Raw genomic sequence first — 6,055 nt, 5'->3', positions numbered from 1 at the left:
GGGTATTGGGAAATGAACAACCTTGAGTGGAATTAAAAAGGCAACTCTAAGTAAGAGTAAACCTTTGATTCGTAAAACTCATAGTTATTTTTTCCGGGTCTTGACTAACCTTTAAGACTTAGGACGCTCGGGTCGGGTCGAGGGTATGATCCGTCGGAGATCTCGTGTTTTCGGGATTTTGAAGTAAGAGCTCTTTGGGAGCGAAGCACGCGTCAAAGGTATAATTCTTGTTCTTAATCTTGTTTGATTAAGTTTAATATGCTTGTTAATTGTTTTAATTAAGGGGTGGGTCTTGGTGGGTTTCCTTCCGCGTAGTGTCGGGTCACTACGAAACCCTACAATAGGGGCCTGCCTGAATATCCCTTTTCTTCCAACCCTAACTGAATCGCTTATACGGCCCGCCGAACTAAGATGTGTGTCCTTCCATTTGCATCCACAACTCCAATCCACTTTCCGATCAGCTTAACTCTTTTGCTCATGTTTAAGTCAAGATTTTCACAAGTCAATGGCACTAGCTCGCGTGTGTAGGGAATTGCTAGCACACAGTTCCATTGCATGGGACCCAAAGGAAACTCCATGCCATCCTCTAATCACATCACACAACTCACAGAATCCACCATAGTATGCAACCAATAACAAAACTTCCTATATAATCGATTCAACTTCAGGCTCAGAAGTGAACCAAACCCCATTTCTTGAACTACCATATTCCTTGTTGGATCTAGTCCATTAATAAGCTAAGCTTGCTAAATGCATCCGCACGGCATATGACATTAGCAAGCTATTTAATACAGCCAACATAATCAATATAACAGTAAAGGAGGGAAACAGAAAATGTCATTGGAATTATTTATATATCAAATATCACATCACAGTGAAACCATTCCACCACTACTGGCTTGGTTTAATAAAAATTACACCTAAAAATTAGAATAACTATTCCAAATTACGCGATACCAACACATTAATTTCACAATATCATAACACGTATCAATGAATGCACCTTGGCACAAAAATGTGCTTGGGTATATACTACCCTCTCCTTCTCTGTCACAATAACTCCAAGTGGACAATTATCAACCGCCTACATATACAAACCAACAACCTCTCAAATTTATAAAATATAACAATGGAATACAAAAAATAAAGCTTAATATACTCTATTTCGAACTATTACCACCTGCTGCGGATTAAACACCCTCACCCTATCAACATTTATCAATTTAGCTTCCCTTGGTTTTGCCCTTTTCTTCTTCAACTTGCCTATTTTAGCCTTGCCCTTACTGATTTTTCGCTCTGTAGACACCTGATTGTGTCTCCCCAAAAACCAAACCTAGTGATGAGTACCTTTCACGTCTTTGATTAACGAGTTCAGTAAAGAGTCTTGTGAAGTTTCCTTAATCCTTGACCATATATCTAACTTTTCCTAAAATGTTATAACCTAAAATCATTTATTTCGTGCCTTAAACCCAAAATCATTCATTTCGTGTCCCTTAAAATTGTTAATTTCGTGTCTGATCCATAAAAACGACCAAACCAGATTATTTAGGTCCATAATTCTGGTCCAATTATTATTCAGTTGGATGGGGCTCGAGAAGAGCTTTCCAACGATATATTATAAGCCTAAACCCGACTTAAAACGAATAAGTTATGACCAAAATACTAAACCAAACCCAAACCAAGCCTAGGTCCACCTTACCTACAATCCAATGATCATGTGAGGGTCTAAATACCTTATTCTCAATCCTAAATCCATTAGGATTCCTTAGGATCTTCTAGAATCCTCTATAAGGTTCTAATTTATCCTTTCCGAAAAGATAATGATCAAAGAAGAGTTCGAAACCGAATAAAACTTCTCTTTTGATAGTCCTAATCCCGATCGAATTCAAAGACGTACGGATGTATTTCGTTAACCCAATTATATTAGGAATCAAACTCCGTACGACTTAATCATCTTTGAAACCATCGTAGAACAACGAAAACCATCGCGCCGCGACCGCGATAGGCCTATCGCGTCGCGATGGACTCTGTCGCGCCACGATATTCCTGTCGTGCCGTGATACTTCTATCGCTTCGCGATGAAACCTTTTTTATTCCGTTTCAAATTCTGATCTTTTTTGGTCGTCCAGACTCTCTTTTTTCCCTATAAATAGAGGTCGTTTTACCCTGTTTTAGATCACAACCAACATACCGACAATTATCACAATCATCTTAACTTCTCTTCTCTTTCTTGATCCCCATGTTCTTAGCCTTAGCCTAAACACATGCTTGATATTCTCCCAAATCAGTCACAGTTCCTCATTCGCGAGATTTGAATACTCCAAGCTATCCTCGTCGTTGCCTTCGACCTCGGCGTGAAAGGTTGATAGTTCTGAGGGTTTGGTCCCAAATTTATATTTCAATTCATATTTGATTTATTTACTTTATTGATTTAACTTTCTTGAAGTATACTAATGTGTGTACTGTTTTAATAGCAAGAAGGTTGAGGCATCAAAGTGAGTAATTCAATCATCCTCTTTATTTTTCTTCGATTTTGGAGTAGAAATCATGCTTATAATGCTATTATAATTCCTAGTATCATGTTAGGATGTCTTTATAATTTCTAGTATCATGTTTAGGATGTCTTTATGAAATTTAGTATCATGTTTAGGATGTTGATTATGATTTCTAGTATCATGTTTAGGATAATGCTTTGATTTTGTTATTAGTGATATGCTAGGATTTGTTATTAATCCGTTTAGTATCATGCCTAGGATCTTGCTATTAACAATGTTATAATGATGTTCTTATGATGATGATTGTTGTATTAATCATATGTTGCTTGATTATTTATGATTTATTGTTATTGCTTGACCACGCCCCTTTTTGCAGATTTAAAGGGAATTTATACTTAAAATCACGCCTTATAAGATAATTAAAAATTTGATTTAGGCTAATATGATCTTAATTCAAGTGATCACCAATAATAGCCTTGATTGTGCATTAATAATCAACCAATGTAGATTAAACATGTTTAGGGTTAACTTGATATATGTATGTTGATCAAAAAGCGCACATGAATGTCATAAGAATTGAGTAGAGGCCTATTTAGGACGGGTTCAATCTCTTTTAGGTTGGATTCGTACCATCATCCCCGAACATAGTCATGATGCCAGACCACTATGGAGTTAGTGATCTTCGTGATCGTAAAAAAGGGTGTAGCTTTCACACCCGTGAACGGTTTACAAGTTCCTAAAATTGGTTGGCGACTCTTTTATCTCTAGCTTCTTTTCCTTGGAATGCCGCCATGCCTAAAAGCACAAACTAAAGTAGGGCTCAATAATGAGAATTGAAAAATTCCCTACACGTTCAAATGCTCCAATTCTTCATCATCCTCCTCACTACCCTGCTCATCACTTCCACTCCCATCTTCACTTGCTTGTTGTGACTCATCACTATTTGGAATATTATAACCAAAATCATCATCCGAATCTTCAAATTCTTCAATCCCCCCAATGCTAACAGCAAGTAACTCATTCATGTTGCTCACTTGATAAGGTTCAACCCCTTCTTCTTTCCTCTTTTGACTGCTTTTCTCAGGTATGTTCTTCTCTGCTGGGCCTTTTCTTTTACCAATCAACAACTCTCTGGCTTTAATCACCCACAACATCTTTCTTTTGATCTTCCACCCTTGGAAGGTCCTGCGTCACATCCTTCATTGTAATTTGCAACTGTAAACATAGAAAGGATAAATGTTAATCTATATTCAACCACCCAATTGTAAACATTCAAGACAGAACATACAGCTACTCACCCCCAACTCTGACCTACTACCAACAGTTGGACCAGAAGTACCACTCATTTTTCGAACCATTTGTCCTTCTGCATGATAAACATTATTTATTAACTTCAAATAGATACTTGCACTGCACCATTATTAACTATAAATCTGCACATAAATAATTCGAAATAATATCCCAGGTTTAGTTCCACTCAAATTCTTAATGTGTTGGTTTTGCAAACATGAAAGTTTTTACAATAAATTAAGGTTTCAAAAACCAACATCAACTGACTTAGAACCAACAAGGCAACAAATCTCCATTTCACATTAATTGATCATAATCCATAAAGCCAAAACTTACACAAGCCCAAATCCATCCAAACCCTAGTATAAACAAATTTCATAGTTTTCCACACAACAATTACTTTATAATATACAAAAGCTGAATTATGAATTTTAGGACAGCTTTATTTCAAGAATGTCATAACAAAACTTCGTTTATAATCACTACATCTTTAATACTTCATCCACGATTCAACGTACAAAAATTCAATAAAGTTTACAACTTAACTTTCCTTAAATTATTATCGCTAAAACTTTAGAGGGAAAAATGGACAGAATTATGCTTAATCGTTCTTGTATTCGCTCACAAATAACTCCAACAACAGTTACACAATCTACATTAACCCCAATTAACAATAATTTAATTTAAGTCCATGCATTCAAAATTTCAAATTTCGCCAAACACTTCAATAAAAACCACACATTACCCATTTTCAAAATTCTAGGGTTTCCAAGTTTGTTACCTGTACTTGCAAGAGTACAATGCCGAGAACAAAAACAACCAACAACCAACGAACAATGACAAAGGAACAAACAATAACGCCAACAGAGAAGCGAAGCGGGAAGAACCGAAGCGAAAGAGAGTGAGAGAGTGAGTACACAGAAAGGGAAGTTTTGTTTTTAAAATTCTTTTTGGAAGATGAAAAAGAAAGTTATTGCAAAAGGAAGGTTTTTTACGGAAGTTGAAAAATGGAAAACGGTGAACCCCCTCACGTGTCTCAATTAAAAAACTTCTCATGGAAGCTAAGTCAGCACAATTACCTCCTTACCCTTACTAAATGCGAATTTCCAATAGTGCTCTTGCTAGAAGTTTTGTAGCCTCCAATAGCTAGAGCCTGAGACAATCTCGTATTAAAGGTGTACTCTATTTAAAAACTGTATATCGCACGGACTTTTATATACTTACAAGCTAGGTTGCACCGATACGGACACGGACACGGCAAAACGACAATCCTAAAATAGGGGACACGGGTACGGCAAATAACAAGACAAATAATATATCAAAAAACGTGATTTTGACAACCTATTCAACAAAACACTTAATAATTAACCTTAAAACAAGTCATTTACCGTAGCTAAATAATATTCCCCTAATTCACATACAATAATGTGCTATGAAATGTGTTTTGAAGGTACTCGTGTTATAACTCTTACCTTTTTCTCTCATACTTTACCTTAACTTTTTAATTAAAAAAAGTTAAAAAGATGAGGTGACATATCAAAATGCAAATCGGATCGTATCATAGTAGGATACGATTCGTCTCAAAGTGTCTAAATACATTAAAATACCGGATGTAGTTTTTATGTGTGTCCGTCGTGTGTCGAACGAGTTTCGGTGTCTGACACGGTGTCGGACATAGACACGACTGTTAGACAAAGTGTCCGTGCATCATAGCTTACAAGTAGGGGTGGGACTTTTCAAACCGAACCGTGAAACCGTCCGTTATCGAACCGAACCATCACGAATCGAACTGTTTGTAAACCGCTAGCTTTAAACCGAAAACCGAACTGAACCGTATAATGTCAAACCGAAACCGAACCAAACCGATTAATGTTAACCCGTTACGAACCGTAAACCGATAACAAACCAAACCGTTTATAAATCGAAACCGTTTGAACCGATTAATGTTAACCCGCTAACTGTTTAAACCGAACCGATTATAAACCGAAACCGTTTGAATAGTAGGAAAAAACCGTTTAAATCGAACCATTTACAACCCGCTAACCGTTTACACCAAACCGTTGTAACCTTTTAAGCCGTTTAAACCAAACTATTTTCAAACCGCAACCCGTTTAAACCGATCCGATTACAAACTGTTTAAAACAAACCGTTTACAACCCGTTCCATTCAAATTGGACTATTTACAGCCTTTAACAATTTGTTAGAATTCCACGAATACATTTGATGTTTAATGTAGTTTAACAGTACATTTTTTGTACGTATAATTATTA

Source organism: Chenopodium quinoa, unplaced genomic scaffold, assembly GCF_001683475.1.
Source record: "Chenopodium quinoa cultivar QQ74 unplaced genomic scaffold, ASM168347v1, whole genome shotgun sequence".
In the NCBI taxonomy this organism is placed as follows: domain Eukaryota; kingdom Viridiplantae; phylum Streptophyta; class Magnoliopsida; order Caryophyllales; family Amaranthaceae; genus Chenopodium; species Chenopodium quinoa.
This window is presented reverse-complemented; position numbering follows the sequence as displayed.